The 18,559-nt window shown below is 43.7% G+C and overlaps 1 long non-coding RNA gene across 35 annotated transcripts in view; it reads right to left on the reverse strand.

The window, feature by feature from the left end:
- LOC307186525 overlaps positions 1–18,559 on the reverse strand; it is a 2,785,769-nt gene that overhangs the window by 1,201,120 nt on the left and 1,566,090 nt on the right. Inside the window, exon 1 of one of the 35 annotated variants that reach the window (XR_013828361.1) lies at positions 8,377–8,443. The exons of the other annotated variants lie outside the window; for them this stretch is intronic. This is a non-coding gene — a long non-coding RNA (uncharacterized lncRNA). Of the gene's footprint in view, positions 1–8,376; positions 8,444–18,559 lie in introns of those variants that run through there. 35 annotated transcript variants of the gene reach the window in all.

Consider the following 18,559-nt stretch of genomic DNA (forward strand, 5'->3'; position numbering starts at 1 on the left):
CCACAATGATGCACTTGGCCAAAAAGGGCGTATGCGTTTTTTCCTGAATATATTCAGGAAAAAACGCATACGCCCTTTTTGGCCAACCAAGCAAGCTTGCAAAGGAAATCTGCACTACAATGAAGTCTCACTTCCCCCCGGTCAAAAGGGCCATCTGAAAAAAGTGTAAAATCCAGAAAGGCAGGACAGGCCATGGAGAACTGGGAGCCTTGTTATGCTGATGGGCGGGATGTAAATTGGCAACAACCACTCCGGAGATGTGTATGGTGTTTCCTGAAACATCTAAAAAACAAAGCAACAGAACCTAGGGTACTTCCACTCTTGGTCCTATAGCTTAGGGAAATTAAAATCAAAAAGACACAGCCACCCCAAAGTTTGGAACGGCTCTGTTTACAAGAACCTCGTTTACAGTACAAGTACAACATCGCAGAAAGTGAAAAATGGGTAAAGAAGTTGTGGTATTTACTTACAAAGCAATATCACTCAGCAATGAAATCTGTGTCATCAGGCCCTTAGCAGCACAATGAGTGGATTCAGGTATGATGATTCTAACTGAAATAAGTCACACAGAAAAAGAAACATCATAAGATATCAGTAATACATGGAATGTAAACTTGGCTACACAGGAAATGAATTACAGAACAGAACAGGGTCTCAAATTTAGAAAACCAACTTATTCTTGCTTAAGGGTAAAGGTGAGTTGGGGTGCTGCATAAAACCAGAGATTGAAATGAGCACAGATAAATTTCCTTAAGCCAAATATGGAATAGACAAGAGCTACTCCTTGCTCAACGAAATGGACTCAACACCGCATATTAAACGCCTAAGAATGTACCTGTCTAGTAAGTATCTTAAAACCTATGGATTGCTATGTCTCTGAAAGAGAATCAAGCATGTGTACAGGGGCAGAAACGCAGCAGTGATAGGATTGGAGAGGTTCGTGAGCATATGAAGACCCTTTGAAGTCATATTGCATGGTACCCATTACACGGGTCTCAACTCTCCAGGTTTAAGGTATTCTTCCTTCAGCTAAAACATGCATGTGGAACCCAGAGTATGATCAACCGTGTGAATGGGAGACGTGTTCAAATATGTCTCAGTTTTCCTCCCTTGGTACTCGGGTGCAACATTCCAGACGCTTTACTAACACTCTCCCCACTTGGAGAGTCAGCGCCTTTAACCTCCTGTTTGGCCCAGTTTGCAATTTCTGCGGAAGATGAACAGGAATAGGGAGAACCAATGAGAGACTAGCTGGAGGTGTCTGGACGGGCAAATTTAACTCTCATTTCCCACCAGGAAGAGGAAATAACCAAAGGCTCAGCATGCCGTGACGGAACCAGTTTAGGGCCTGAAGCCATCCAGCGGTGTTGCAGCCAGCTCACAAGAAAACGAGTTGAAGAAAGGAGCTCAGGGGCACTGTAATTCACAAACCTGCAGAGTTATAAATGACAGCTATCGTCCAAAAATAGACTGAAGTAAGGCTGCCAAGAGGACTTGAAAGCGGGGCAGAATTGCAGGAAACCGATTTCAGGAGGTAGACTGGAATTGCATTGAAAGCATAGGAAAAGAGGCAGAACGTCCACAATGATGCACTTGGCCAAAAAGGGCGTATGCGTTTTTTCCTGAATATATTCAGGAAAAAACGCATACGCCCTTTTTGGCCAACCAAGCAAGCTTGCAAAGGAAATCTGCACTACAATGAAGTCTCACTTCCCCCCGATCAAAAGGGCCATCTGAAAAAAGTGTAAAATCCAGAAAGGCAGGACAGGACATGGAGAACTGGGAGCCTTGTTATGTTGATGGGCGGGATGTAAATTGCCAACAGACACTCGGGAGAAGTGTATGGTGTTTCCTGAAACATCGAAAAAACAAAGCAACAGAGCCTAGGGCACTTCCACTTATGGTCCTATAGCTTAGGGAAATTAAAATCAAAAAGACACAGCCACCCCAAAGTTTGGGACGCCTCTGTTTACAAGAACCTCGTTTACAGTACAAGTTCAATATCGCAGAAAATGAAAAATGGATAAAGAAGCTGTGGTATTTACTTACAAAGCAATATCACTCAGCAATGAAATCTATGTCATCAGGCCCTTAGCAGCACAATGAGTGGATTCAGGTATGATGATTCTAACTGAAATAAGTCACACAGAAAAAGAAACATCATAAGATATCACTAATACACGGAATGGAAACTTGGCTACACAGGAACTGAATTAGAGAACAGAACAGGGTCTCAAATTTAGAAAACCAACTTATGCTTGCTTATGGGGAAAGGTGAGTTGGGGTGCTGCATAAAACCAGAGATTGAAATGAGCACAGATAAAGTTCCTTAAGCCAAATATGGAATAGACAAGAGCTACTCCTTGCTCAACGAAATGGACTCTACACCGCATATTAAACGCCTAAGAATGTACCTGACTAGTAAGGATCTTAAAACCTATAGATTGCTATGTCTCCGAAAGAGAATCAAGCATGTGTACAGGGGCATAAACGCAGCAGTGATAGGATTGGAGAGGTTCGGTGAGCAAATGAAGACCCTTTGAAGTCATATTGCATGGTACCCGTTCCACGGGTTTCAACTACCCAGGTTTTAGGTATTCTTCCTTCATCTAAAACATGCATGTGGAACCTAGAGTAAGATCAACCATGTGATCGGGAGACGTGTTCAAATATGTCTCAGTTTTCCTCCCCTGGTACTCGGGTGCAACATTCCAGACGCTTTACTAACACTCTCCCCACTTGGAGAGTCAGCGCCTTTAACCTCCTCTTTGGCCCAGTTTGCAATTTCTGCGGAAGATGAACAGGAATAGCGAGAACCAATGAGAGACTAGCTGGAGGTGTCTGGACGGGCAAATTTAACTCTCATTTCCCACCAGGAAGAGGAAATAATCAAAGGCTCAGCGTGCTGTGCCGGAACCAGATTAGGGCCTGAAGCCATTCTGCGGTGTTGCGGCCAGCTCACAAGAAAGCGAGTTGAAGAAAGGAGCTCAGGGGCACTGTAATTCACAAACCTGCAGAGTTATAAATGACAGCTATCGTCCAAAAATAGACTGAAGGAAGGCTGCCAAGAGGACTTGAAAGCGGGGCAGAATTGCAGGAAACCGATTTCAGGAGGTAGACTGGAATTGCATTGAAAGCATAGGAAAAGAGGCAGAACGTCCACAATGATGCACTTGGCCAAAACGGGCGTATGCGTTTTTTCCTGAATATATTCCTGAATATATTCAGGAAAAAACGCATACGTCCTTTTTGGCCAACCAAGCAAGCTGGCAAAGGAAATCTGCACTACAATGAAGTCTCACTTCTCCCCGGTCAAAACGGCCATCTGAAATAAGTGTAAAATCCAGAAAGGCAGGACAGGCCATGGAGAACTGGGAGCCTTGTTATGCTGATGGGTGGGATGTAATTTGCCAACAACCACTCGGGAGAAGTGTATGGTGTTTCCTGAAACATCTAAAAAACAAAGCAACAGAACCTAGGGCACATCCACTCTTGGTCCTATAGCTTAGGGAAATTAAAATCAAAAAGACACAGCCACCCCAATGTTTGGAACGGCTCTGTTTACAAGAACCTCGTTTACAGTACAAGTTCAACATCGCAGAAAGTGAAAAATGGATAAAGAAGTTGTGGTATTTACTTACAAAGCAATATCACTCAGCAATGAAATCTGTGTCATCAGGCCCTTAGCAGCACAATGAGTGGATTCAGGTATGATGATTCTAACTGAAATAAGTCACACAGAAAAAGAAACATCATAAAATATCAGTAATACACGGAATGTAAACTTGGCTACACAGGAACTGAATTACAGAACAGAACAGGGTCTCAAATTTAGAAAACCAACTTATGCTTGCTTAAGGGTAAAGGTGAGTTGGGGTGCTGCATAAAACCAGAGATTGAAATGAGCACAGATAAAGTTCCTTAAGTCAAATATTGAATAGACAAGAGCTACTCCTTGCTCAACGAAATGGACTCAACACCGCATATTAAACGCCTAAGAATGTACCTGATTAGTAAGTATCTTAAAACCTATGGATTGCTATGTCTCCGAAAGAGAATCAAGCATGTGTACAGGGGCATAAAGGCAGCAGTGATAGGATTGGAGAGGTTCGGTGAGCAAATGAAGACCCTTTGAAGTCATATTGCATGGTACCCTTTACACGGGTTTCAACTACCCAGGTTTAAGGTATTCTTCCTTCAGCTAAAACATGCATGTGGAACCCAAGTATGATCAACCATGTGAACGGGAGACGTGTTCAAATATGTCTCAGTTTTCCTCCCCTGGTACTCGGGTGCAACATTCCAGACGCTTTACTAACACTCTGCCACTTGGAGAGTCAGCGCCTTTAACCTCCTGTTTGGCCCAGTTTGCAATTTCTGCGGAAGATGAACAGGAATAGCGAGAACCAATGAGAGACTAGCTGGAGGTGTCTGGACGGGCAAATTTAACTCTCATTTCCCACCAGGAAGAGGAAATAACCAAAGGCTCAGCGAGCCGTGCCGGAACCAGATTAGGGCCTGAAGCCATTCTGCGGTGTTGCGGCCAGCTCACAAGAAAGCGAGTTGAAGAAAGGAGCTCAGGGGCACTGTAATTCACAAACCTGCAGAGTTATAAATGACAGCTATCGTCCAAAAATACACTGAAGGAAGGCTGCCAAGAGGACTTGAAAGCGGGGCAGAATTGCAGGAAACCGATTTCAGGAGGTAGACTGGAATTGCATTGAAAGCATAGGAAAAGAGGCAGAACGTCCACAATGATGCACTTGGCCAAAAAGGGCGTATGCGTTTTTTCCTGAATATATTCAGGAAAAAACGCATACGCCCTTTTTGGCCAACCAAGCAAGCTTGCAAAGGAAATCTGCACTACAATGAAGTCTCACTTCCCCCCGGTCAAAAGGGCCATCTGAAAAAAGTGTAAAATCCAGAAAGGCAGGACAGGCCATGGAGAACTGGGAGCCTTGTTATGCTGATGGGCGGGATGTAAATTGCCAACAGACACTTGGGAGAAGTGTGTGGTGTTTCCTGAAACATCTAAGAAACAAAGCAACAGAACCTAGGGCACTTCCACTCTTGGTCCTATAGCTTAGGGAAATTAAAATCAAAAAGACACAGCCACTCCAAAATTTGGAACGGCTCTGTTTACAAGAACCTCGTTTACAGTACAAGTTCAACATCGCAGAAAGTGAAAAATGGATAAAGAAGTTGTGGTATTTACTTACAAAGCAATATCACTCAGCAATGAAATCTGTGTCATCAGGCCCTTAGCAGCACAATGAGTGGATTCAGGTATGATGATTCTAACTGAAATAAGTCACACAGAAAAAGAAACATCATAAGATATCAGTAAAACACGGAATGTAAACTTGGCTCCACAGGAACTGAATTACAGAACAGAACAGGGTCTCAAATTTAGAAAACCAACTTATGCTTGCTTAAGGGGAAAGGTGAGTTGGGGTGCTGCATAAAACCAGAGATTGAAATGAGCACAGATAAAGTACCTTAAGCCAAATATGGAATAGACAAGAGCTACTCCTTGCTCAACGAAATGGACTCAAAACCCCATATTAAACGCCTAAGAATGTACCTGGCTAGTAAGTATCTTAAAACCTATGGATTGCTATGTCTCCAAAAGAGAATCAAGCGTGTGTACAGGGGCATAAACGCAGCAGTGATAGGATTGGAGAGGTTCGGTGAGCAAATGAAGACCCTTTGAAGTCATATTGCATGGTACCCATTACATGGGTCTCAACTCTCCAGGTTTAAGGTATTCTTCCTTCAGCTAAAACATGCATGTGGAACCCAGAGTATGATCAACCATGTGAACGGGAGACGTGTTCAAATATGTCTCAGTTTTCCTCCCCTGGTACTCGGGTGCAACATTGCAGACGCTTTACTAACACTCTCCCGACTTGGAGAGTCAGTCCCTTTAACCTCCCGTTTGGCCCAGTTTGCAATTTCTGCGGAAGATGAACAGGAATAGCGAGAACCAATGAGAGGCTAACTGGAGGTGTCTGGACGGGCAAATTTAACTCTCATTTCCCATCAGGAAGAGGAATTAACCAAAGGCTCAGCGTGCCGTGCCGGAACCAGATTAGGGCCTGAAGCCATCCTGCGGTGTTGCGGCCAGGTCACAAGAAAGCGAGTTGAAGAAAGGAGCTCAGGGGCACTGTAATTCACAAACCTGCAGAGTTATAAATGACAGCTATCGTCCAAAAATAGACTGAAGTAAGGCTGCCAAGAGGACTTGAAAGCGGGGCAGAATTGCAGGAAACCGATTTCAGGAGGTAGACTGGAATTGCATTGAAAGCATAGGAAAAGAGGCAGAACGTCCACAATGATGCACTTGGCCAAAAAGGGCGTATGCGTTTTTTCCTGAATATATTCAGGAAAAAACACATACGCCCTTTTTGGCCAACCAAGCAAGCTTGCAAAGGAAATCTGCACTACAATGAAGTCTCACTTCCCCCCTGTCAAAAGGGCCATCTGAAAAAAGTGTAAAATCCAGAAAGGCAACAGGCCATTGAGAACTGGGAGCCTTGTTATGCTGATGGGCGGGATGTAAATTGCCAACAGACACTTGGGAGAAGTGTATGGTGTTTCCTGAAACATCTAAAAAACAAAGCAACAGAGCCTAGGGCACTTCCACTTATGGTCCTATAGCTTAGGGAAATTAAAATCAAAAAGACACAGCCACCCTAATGTCTGGAACGGCTCTGTTTACAAGAACCTCATTTACAGTACAAGTTCAACATCGCAGAAAGTGAAAAATGGATAAAGAAGTTGTGGTATTCACTTACAAAGCAATATCACTCAACAATGAAATCTATGTCATCAGGCCCTTAGCAGCACAATGAGTGGATTCAGGTATGATGATACTAACTGAAATAAGTCACACAGAAAAAGAAACATCATAAGATATCAGTAATACACGGAATGGAAACTTGGCTACACAGGAACTGAATTACAGAACAGAACAGGTTCTCAAATTTAGAAATCCAACTTATGCTTGCTTAAGGGTAAAGGTGAGTTGGGGTGCTGCATAAAACCAGAGATTGAAATGAGCACAGATAAAGTTCCTTAAGCCAAATATGGAATAGACAAGAGCTACTCCTTGCTCAACGAAATGGACTCAACACCGCATATTAAACGCCTAAGAATGTACCTGACAAGTAAGTATCTTAAAACCTATGGATTGCTATGTCTCCGAAAGTGAATCAAGCATGTGTACAGGGGCATAAACGCAGCAGTGATAGGAATGGAGAGGTTCGTGAGCAAATGAAGACCCTTTGAAGTCATATTGCATGGTACCCATTCCACGGGTTTCAACTACCCAGGTTTAAGGTATTCTTCCTTCAGCTAAAACATGCATGTGGAACCTAGAGTATGATCAACCATGTGATCGGGAGACGTGTTCAAATATGTCTCAGTTTTCGTACCCTGGTACTCCGGTGCAACATTCCAGACACTTTACTAACACTCTCCCGACCTGGAGAGTCAGTCCCTTTAACCTCCTGTTTGGCCCAGTTTGCAATTTCTGCGGAAGATGAACAGGAATAGCGAGAACCAATGAGAGACTAGCTGGAGGTGTCTGAACGGGCAAATTTAACTCTCATTTCCCACCAGGAAGAGGAATTAACCAAAGGCTCAGCGTGCCGTGCCAGAACCAGATTAGGGCCTGAAGCCATCCTGCGGTGTTGCGGCCAGGTCACAAGAAAGCGAGTTGAAGAAAGGAGCTCAGGGGCACTGTAATTCACAAACCTGCAGAGTTATAAATGACAGCTATCGTCCAAAAATAGACTGAAGTAAGGCTGCCAAGAGGACTTGAAAGCGGGGCCGAATTGCAGGAAACCGATTTCAGGAGGTAGACTGGAATTGCATTGAAAGCATAGGAAAAGAGGCAGAACGTCCACAATGATGCACTTGGCCAAAAAGGGCGTATGCGTTTTTTCTTGAATAAATTCAGGACAAAACGCATATGCCCTTTTTGGCCAACCAAGCAAGCTTGCAAAGGAAATCTGCACTACAATGAAGTATCACTTCTCCCCGGTCAAAAGGGCCATCTGAAAAAAGTGTAAAATCCAGAAAGGCAGGACAGGCCATGGAGAACTGGGAGCCTTGTTATGCTGATGGGCGGGATGTAAATTGCCAACAGACACTTGGGAGAAGTGTATGGTGTTTCCTGAAACATCTAAAAAACAAAGCAACAGAGCCTAGGGCACTTCCACTTATGGTCCTATAGCTTAGGGAAATTAAAATCAAAAAGACACAGTCACCCCAAAGTTTGGAACGGCTCTGTTTACAAGAACCTCGTTTACAGTACAAGTTCAACATCGCAGAAAGTGAAAAATGGATAAAGAAGTTGTGGTATTTACTTACAAAGCAATATCACTCAGCAATGAAATCTATGTCATCAGGCCCTTAGCATCACAATGAGTGGATTCAGTTATGATGATTCTAACTGAAATAAGTCACACAGAAAAAGAAACATCATAAGATATCAGTAATACACGGAATGTAAACTTGGCTACACAGGAACTGAATTACAGAACAGAAGAGGGTCTCAAATTTAGAAAACCAACTTATTCTTGCTTACGGGTAAAGGTGCCTTGGGGTGCTGCATAAAACCAGAGATTGAAATGAGCACAGATAAAGTTCCTTAAGTCAAATATGGAATAGACAAGAGCTACTCCTTGCTCAACGAAATGGACTCAACACCGCATATTAAACGCCTAAGAATGTACCTGACTAGTAAGTATCGTAAAACCTATGGATTGCTATGTCTCCAAAAGAGAATCAAGCGTGTGTACAGGGGCATAAACGCAGCAGTGATAGGATTGGAGAGGTTCGGTGAGCAAATGAAGACCGTTTGAAGTCATATTGCATGGTACCCATTACACGGGTCTCAACTCTCCAGGTTTAAGGTATTCTTCCTTCAGCTAAAACATGCATGTGGAACCCAAGTATGATCAACCGTGTGAACGGGAGACGTGTTCAAATATGTCTCAGTTTTCCTCCCCTGGTACTCGGGGGCAACATTCCAGACGCTTTACTAACACTCTCCCCACTTGGAGAGTCAGTCCCTTTAACCTCCTGTTTGGCCCAGTTTGCAATTTCTGCGGAAGATGAACAGGAATAGCGAGAACCAATGAGAGGCTAGCTGGAGGTGTCTGGACGGGCAAATTTAACTCTCATTTCCCACCAGGAAGAGGAATTAACCAAAGGCTCAGCATGCTGGGCCGGAACCAGATTAGGGCCTGAAGCCATCCTGCGGTGTTGCGGCCAGGTCACAAGAAAGCGAGTTGAAGAAAGGAGCTCAGGGACACTGTAATTCACAAACCTGCAGAGTTATAAATGACAGCTATCGTCCAAAAATAGACTGAAGTAAGGCTGCCAAGAGGACTTGAAAGCGGGGCAGAATTGCAGGAAACCGATTTCAGGAGGTAGACTGGAATTGCATTGAAAGCATAGGAAAAGAGGGAGAACGTCCACAATGATGCACTTGGCCAAAAAGGGCGTATGCGTTTTTTCCTGAATATATTCAGGAAAAAACGCATACGCCCTTTTTGGCCAAAAAAGCAAGCTTGCAAAGGAAATCTGCACTACAATGAAGTCTCACTTCCCCCCGGTCAAAAGGGCCATCTGAAAAAAGTGTAAAATCCAGAAAGGCAGGACAGGCCATGGAGAACTGGGAGCCTTGTTATGCTGAAGGGCGGGATGTAAATTGCCAACAACCACTCGGGACAAGTGTATGGTGTTTCCTGAAACATCTAAAAAACAAAGCAACAGAACCTAGGGCATTTCCACTTATGGTCCTATAGCTTAGGGAAATTAAAATAAAAAAGACACAGCCACCCCAAAGTTTGGGACGCCTCCGTTTACAAGAACCTCATTTACCGTACAAGTTCAATATCACAGAAAGTGAAAAATGGATAAAGAACTTGTGGTACTTACGTACAATGCAGTATCACTCAGCAATGAAATCTATGTCATCAGGCCCGTCGCAGCATAATGAGTGGATTCAGGTACGATGATTCTAACTGAAATAAGTCACACAGAAAAAGAAACATCATAAGATATCAGTAATACACGGAATGTAAACTTGGCTACACAGGAACTGCATTCCAAAACAGAACAGGGTCTCAAATTTAGAAAACCAACTTATGCTTGCTTAAGGGGAAAGGTGAGTTGGGGTGCTGCATAAAACCAGAGATTGAAATGAGCACAGATAAACTTCCTTAAGCCAAATATGGAATAGACAAGAGCTACTCCTTGCTCAACGAAATGGACTCAAAACCCCATATTAAACGCCTAAGAATGTACCTGACTAGTGAGTATCTTAAAACCTATGGATTGCTATGTCTCCAAAAGAGAATCAAGCGTGTGTACAGGGGCATAAACGCAGCAGTGATAGCATTGGAGAGGTTCGGTGAGCAAACGAAGACCCTTTGAAGTTATATTGCATGGTACCCATTACACGGGTCTCAACTCTCCAGGTTTAAGGTATTCTTCCTTCAGCTAAAACATGCATGTGGAACCCAGAGTATGATCAACCATGTGAACGGGAGACGTGTTCAAATATGTCTCAGTTTTCCTCCCCTGGTACTCGGGTGCAACATTGCAGACGCTTTACTAACACTCTCCCGACTTGGAGAGTCAGTCCCTTTAACCTCCCGTTTGGCCCAGTTTGCAATTTCTGCGGAAGATGAACAGGAATAGCGAGAACCAATGAGAGGCTAGCTGGAGGTGTCTGGACAGGCAAATTTAACTCTCATTTCCCACCAGGAAGAGGAATTAACCAAAGGCTCAGCATGCTGGGCCGGAACCAGATTAGGGCCTGAAGCCATCCTGCGGTGTTGTGGCCAGCTCACAAGAAAGCGAGTTGAAGAAAGGAGCTCAGGGGCACTGTAATTCACAAACCTGCAGAGTTATAAATGACAGCTATCGTCCAAAAATAGACTGAAGTAAGGCTGCCAAGAGGACTTGAAAGCGGGGCAGAATTGCAGGAAACCGATTTCAGGAGGTAGACTGGAATTGCATTGAAAGCATAGGAAAAGAGGCAGAACGTCCACAATGATGCACTTGGCCAAAAAGGGCGTATGCGTTTTTTCCTGAATATATTCAGGAAAAAACGCATACGCCCTTTTTGGCCAACCAAGCAAGCTTGCAAAGGAAATCTGCACTACAATGAAGTCTCACTTCCCCCCGGTCAAAAGGGCCATCTGAAAAAAGTGTAAAATCCAGAAAGACAGGACAGGCCATGGAGAACTGGGAGCCTTGTTATGCTGATGGGCGGGATGTAAATTGCCAACAGACACTTGGGAGAAGTGTATGGTGTTTCCTGAAACATCTAAAAAACAAAGCAACAGAGCCTAGGGCACTTCCACTTATGGTCCTATAGCTTAGGGAAATTAAAATCAAAAAGACACAGCCACCCCAAAGGTTGGAACGGCTCTGTTTACAAGAACCTCGTTTACAGTACAAGTTCAACATCGCAGAAAGTAAAAAATGGATAAAGAAGTTGTGGTATTCACTTACAAAGCAATATCACTCAGCAATGAAATCTATGTCATCAGGCCCTTAGCAGCACAATGAGTGGATTCAGGTATGATGATTCTAACTGAAATAAGTCACACAGAAAAAGAAACATCATAAGATATCAGTAGTACACGGAATGTAAACTTGGCTACACAGGAACTGAATTACAGAACAGAACAGGGTCTCAAATTTAGAAAACCAACTTATTCTTGCTTAAGGGTAAAGGTGCCTTGGGGTGCTGCATAAAACCAGAGATTGAAATGAGCACAGATAAAGTTCCTTAAGTCAAATATGGAATAGACAAGAGCTACTCCTTGCTCAACGAAATGGACTCAACACCGCATATTAAACGCCTAAGAATGTACCTGACTAGTAAGTATCGTAAAACCTATGGATTGCTATGTCTCCAAAAGAGAATCAAGCATGTCTACAGGGGCATAAACGCAGCAGTGATAGGATTGGAGAGGTTCGGTGAGCAAATGAAGACCCTTTGAAGTCATATTGCATGGTACCCATTCCACGGGTTTCAACTACCCAGGTTTAAGGTATTCTTCCTTCAGCTAAAACATGCATGTGGAACCTAGAGTATGATCAACCATGTGATCGGGAGACGTGTTCAAATATGTCTCAGTTTTCGTACCCTGGTACTCGGGTGCAACATTCCAGACGCTTTACTAACACTCTCCCGACCTGGAGAGTCAGTCCCTTTAACCTCCTGTTTGGCCCAGTTTGCAATTTCTGCGGAAGATGAACAGGAATAGCGAGAACCAATGAGAGACTAGCTGGAGGTGTCTGGACGGGCAAATTTAACTCTCATTTCCCACCAGGAAGAGGAATTAACCAAAGGCTCAGCGTGCCGTGCCGGAACCAGATTAGGGCCTGAAGCCATTCTGCGGTGTGGCGGCCAGCTCAAAAGAAAGCGAGTTGAAGAAAGGAGCTCAGGGGCACTGTAATTCACAAACCTGCAGAGTTATAAATGACAGCTATCGTCCAAAAATAGACTGAAGGAAGGCTGCCAAGAGGACTTGAAAGCGGGGCAGAATTGCAGGAAACCGATTTCAGGAGGTAGACTGGAATTGCATTGAAAGCATAGGAAAAGAGGCAGAACGTCCACAATGATGCACTTGGCCAAAAAGGGCGTATGCGTTTTTTCCTGAATATATTCAGGAAAAAACGCATACGCCCTTTTTGGCCAACCAAGCAAGCTTGCAAAGGAAATCTGCTCTACAATGAAGTCTCACTTCTCCCCGGTCAAAAGGGCCATCTGAAAAAAGTGTAAAATCCAGAAAGGCAGGACAGGCCATGGAGAACTGGGAGCCTTGTTATGCTGATGGGCGGGATGTAAATTGCCAACAGACACTCGGGAGAAGTGTATGGTGTTTCCTGAAACATCTAAAAAACAATGCAACAGAGCCTAGGGCACTTCCACTTATGGTCCTATAGCTTAGGGAAATTAAAATCAAAAAGACACAGGCACCCCAAAGTTTGGAACGGCTCTGTTTACAAGAACCTCGTTTACAGTACAAGTTCAACATTGCAGAAAGTGAAAAATGGATAAAGAAGTTGTGGTATTTACTTACAAAGCAATATCACTCAGCAATGAAATCTGTGTCATCAGGCCCTTAGCAGCACAATGAGTGGATTCAGGTATGATGATTCTAACTGAAATAAGTCACACAGTAAAAGAAACGTCATAAGATATCACTAATACATGGAATGTAAACTTGGCTACACAGGAACTGCATTCCAAAACAAAGCAGGGTCTCAAATTTAGAAAACCAACTTATGCTTGCTTAAGGGGAAAGGTGAGTTGGGGTGCTGCATAAAACCAGAGATTGAAATGAGCACAGATAAAGTACCTTAAGCCAAATATGGAATAGACAAGAGCTACTCGTTGCTCAACGAAATGGACTCAAAACCCCATATTAAACGCCTAAGAATGTACCTGGCTAGTAAGTATCTTAAAACCTATGGATTGCTATGTCTCCAAAAGAGAATCAAGCGTGTGTACAGGGGCATAAACGCAGCAGTGATAGGATTGGAGAGGTTCGGTGAGCAAATGAAGACCCTTTGAAGTCATATTGCATGGTACCCATTACACGGGTCTCAACTCTCCAGGTTTAAGGTATTCTTCCTTCAGCTAAAACATGCATGTGGAACCCAGAGTATGATCAACCATGTGAACGGGAGACGTGTTCAAATATGTCTCAGTTTTCCTCCCCTGGTACTCGGGTGCAACATTGCAGATGCTTTACTAACACTCTCCCGACTTGGAGAGTCAGTCCCTTTAACCTCCTGTTTGGCCCAGTTTGCAATTTCTGCGGAAGATGAACAGGAATAGTGAGAACCAATGAGAGGCTAGCTGGAGGTGTCTGGACGGGCAAATTTAACTCTCATTTCCCACCAGGAAGAGGAAATAACCAAAGGCTCAGCATGCCGTGCCGGCACCAGATTAGGGCCTGAAGCCATCCTGCGGTGTTGCGGCCAGGTCACAAGAAAGCGAGTTGAAGAAAGGAGCTCAGGGGCACTGTAATTCACAAACCTGCAGAGTTATAAATGACAGCTATCGTCCAAAAATAGACTGAAGTAAGGCTGCCAAGAGGACTTGAAAGCGGGGCAGAATTGCAGGAAACCGATTTCAGGAGGTAGACTGGAATTGCATTGAAAGCATAGGAAAAGAGGCAGAACGTCCACAATGATGCACTTGGCCAAAAAGGGCGTATGCGTTTTTTCCTGAATATATTCAGGAAAAAACACATACGCCCTTTTTGGCCAACCAAGCAAGCTTGCAAAGGAAATCTGCACTACAATGAAGTCTCACTTCCCCCCTGTCAAAAGGGCCATCTGAAAAAAGTGTAAAATCCAGAAAGGCAACAGGCCATTGAGAACTGGGAGCCTTGTTATGCTGATGGGCGGGATGTAAATTGCCAACAGACACTTGGGAGAAGTGTATGGTGTTTCCTGAAACATCTAAAAAACAAAGCAACAGAGCCTAGGGCACTTCCACTTATGGTCCTATAGCTTAGGGAAATTAAAATCAAAAAGACACAGCCACCCTAATGTCTGGAACGGCTCTGTTTACAAGAACCTCATTTACAGTACAAGTTCAACATCGCAGAAAGTGAAAAATGGATAAAGAAGTTGTGGTATTCACTTACAAAGCAATATCACTCAACAATGAAATCTATGTCATCAGGCCCTTAGCAGCACAATGAGTGGATTCAGGTATGATGATTCTAACTGAAATAAGTCACACAGAAAAAGAAACATCATAAGATATCAGTAATACACGGAATGGAAACTTGGCTACACAGGAACTGAATTACAGAACAGAACAGGTTCTCAAATTTAGAAATCCAACTTATGCTTGCTTAAGGGTAAAGGTGAGTTGGGGTGCTGCATAAAACCAGAGATTGAAATGAGCACAGATAAAGTTCCTTAAGCCAAATATGGAATAGACAAGAGCTACTCCTTGCTCAACGAAATGGACTCAACACCGCATATTAAACGCCTAAGAATGTACCTGACAAGTAAGTATCTTAAAACCTATGGATTGCTATGTCTCCGAAAGTGAATCAAGCATGTGTACAGGGGCATAAACGCAGCAGTGATAGGAATGGAGAGGTTCGTGAGCAAATGAAGACCCTTTGAAGTCATATTGCATGGTACCCATTCCACGGGTTTCAACTACCCAGGTTTAAGGTATTCTTCCTTCAGCTAAAACATGCATGTGGAACCTAGAGTATGATCAACCATGTGATCGGGAGACGTGTTCAAATATGTCTCAGTTTTCGTACCCTGGTACTCCGGTGCAACATTCCAGACACTTTACTAACACTCTCCCGACCTGGAGAGTCAGTCCCTTTAACCTCCTGTTTGGCCCAGTTTGCAATTTCTGCGGAAGATGAACAGGAATAGCGAGAACCAATGAGAGACTAGCTGGAGGTGTCTGAACGGGCAAATTTAACTCTCATTTCCCACCAGGAAGAGGAATTAACCAAAGGCTCAGCGTGCCGTGCCAGAACCAGATTAGGGCCTGAAGCCATCCTGCGGTGTTGCGGCCAGGTCACAAGAAAGCGAGTTGAAGAAAGGAGCTCAGGGGCACTGTAATTCACAAACCTGCAGAGTTATAAATGACAGCTATCGTCCAAAAATAGACTGAAGTAAGGCTGCCAAGAGGACTTGAAAGCGGGGCCGAATTGCAGGAAACCGATTTCAGGAGGTAGACTGGAATTGCATTGAAAGCATAGGAAAAGAGGCAGAACGTCCACAATGATGCACTTGGCCAAAAAGGGCGTATGCGTTTTTTCTTGAATAAATTCAGGACAAAACGCATATGCCCTTTTTGGCCAACCAAGCAAGCTTGCAAAGGAAATCTGCACTACAATGAAGTATCACTTCTCCCCGGTCAAAAGGGCCATCTGAAAAAAGTGTAAAATCCAGAAAGGCAGGACAGGCCATGGAGAACTGGGAGCCTTGTTATGCTGATGGGCGGGATGTAAATTGCCAACAGACACTTGGGAGAAGTGTATGGTGTTTCCTGAAACATCTAAAAAACAAAGCAACAGAGCCTAGGGCACTTCCACTTATGGTCCTATAGCTTAGGGAAATTAAAATCAAAAAGACACAGTCACCCCAAAGTTTGGAACGGCTCTGTTTACAAGAACCTCGTTTACAGTACAAGTTCAACATCGCAGAAAGTGAAAAATGGATAAAGAAGTTGTGGTATTTACTTACAAAGCAATATCACTCAGCAATGAAATCTATGTCATCAGGCCCTTAGCATCACAATGAGTGGATTCAGTTATGATGATTCTAACTGAAATAAGTCACACAGAAAAAGAAACATCATAAGATATCAGTAATACACGGAATGTAAACTTGGCTACACAGGAACTGAATTACAGAACAGAAGAGGGTCTCAAATTTAGAAAACCAACTTATTCTTGCTTACGGGTAAAGGTGCCTTGGGGTGCTGCATAAAACCAGAGATTGAAATGAGCACAGATAAAGTTCCTTAAGTCAAATATGGAATAGACAAGAGCTACTCCTTGCTCAACGAAATGGACTCAACACCGCATATTAAACGCCTAAGAATGTACCTGACTAGTAAGTATCGTAAAACCTATGGATTGCTATGTCTCCAAAAGAGAATCAAGCGTGTGTACAGGGGCATAAACGCAGCAGTGATAGGATTGGAGAGGTTCGGTGAGCAAATGAAGACCGTTTGAAGTCATATTGCATGGTACCCATTACACGGGTCTCAACTCTCCAGGTTTAAGGTATTCTTCCTTCAGCTAAAACATGCATGTGGAACCCAAGTATGATCAACCGTGTGAACGGGAGACGTGTTCAAATATGTCTCAGTTTTCCTCCCCTGGTACTCGGGGGCAACATTCCAGACGCTTTACTAACACTCTCCCCACTTGGAGAGTCAGTCCCTTTAACCTCCTGTTTGGCCCAGTTTGCAATTTCTGCGGAAGATGAACAGGAATAGCGAGAACCAATGAGAGGCTAGCTGGAGGTGTCTGGACGGGCAAATTTAACTCTCATTTCCCACCAGGAAGAGGAATTAACCAAAGGCTCAGCATGCTGGGCCGAAACCAGATTAGGGCCTGAAGCCATCCTGCGGTGTTGCGGCCAGGTCACAAGAAAGCGAGTTGAAGAAAGGAGCTCAGGGACACTGTAATTCACAAACCTGCAGAGTTATAAATGACAGCTATCGTCCAAAAATAGACTGAAGTAAGGCTGCCAAGAGGACTTGAAAGCGGGGCAGAATTGCAGGAAACCGATTTCAGGAGGTAGACTGGAATTGCATTGAAAGCATAGGAAAAGAGGGAGAACGTCCACAATGATGCACTTGGCCAAAAAGGGCGTATGCGTTTTTTCCTGAATATATTCAGGAAAAAACGCATACGCCCTTTTTGGCCAAAAAAGCAAGCTTGCAAAGGAAATCTGCACTACAATGAAGTCTCACTTCCCCCCGGTCAAAAGGGCCATCTGAAAAAAGTGTAAAATCCAGAAAGGCAGGACAGGCCATGGAGAACTGGGAGCCTTGTTATGCTGAAGGGCGGGATGTAAATTGCCAACAACCACTCGGGACAAGTGTATGGTGTTTCCTGAAACATCTAAAAAACAAAGCAACAGAACCTAGGGCATTTCCACTTATGGTCCTATAGCTTAGGGAAATTAAAATAAAAAAGACACAGCCACCCCAAAGTTTGGGACGCCTCCGTTTACAAGAACCTCATTTACCGTACAAGTTCAATATCACAGAAAGTGAAAAATGGATAAAGAACTTGTGGTACTTACGTACAATGCAGTATCACTCAGCAATGAAATCTATGTCATCAGGCCCGTCGCAGCATAATGAGTGGATTCAGGTACGATGATTCTAACTGAAATAAGTCACACAGAAAAAGAAACATCATAAGATATCAGTAATACACGGAATGTAAACTTGGCTACACAGGAACTGCATTCCAAAACAGAACAGGGTCTCAAATTTAGAAAACCAACTTATGCTTGCTTAAGGGGAAAGGTGAGTTGGGGTGCTGCATAAAACCAGAGATTGAAATGAGCACAGATAAACTTCCTTAAGCCAAATATGGAATAGACAAGAGCTACTCCTTGCTCAACGAAATGGACTCAAAACCCCATATTAAACGCCTAAGAATGTACCTGACTAGTGAGTATCTTAAAACCTATGGATTGCTATGTCTCCAAAAGAGAATCAAGCGTGTGTACAGGGGCATAAACGCAGCAGTGATAGCATTGGAGAGGTTCGGTGAGCAAACGAAGACCCTTTGAAGTTATATTGCATGGTACCCATTACACGGGTCTCAACTCTCCAGGTTTAAGGTATTCTTCCTTCAGCTAAAACATGCATGTGGAACCCAGAGTATGATCAACCATGTGAACGGGAGACGTGTTCAAATATGTCTCAGTTTTCCTCCCCTGGTACTCGGGTGCAACATTGCAGACGCTTTACTAACACTCTCCCGACTTGGAGAGTCAGTCCCTT

The sequence above is a fragment of the Stenella coeruleoalba genome (genome assembly GCF_951394435.1).
Source record: "Stenella coeruleoalba genome assembly, chromosome: 1".
Classification (NCBI taxonomy): Eukaryota; Metazoa; Chordata; class Mammalia; order Artiodactyla; family Delphinidae; genus Stenella; species Stenella coeruleoalba.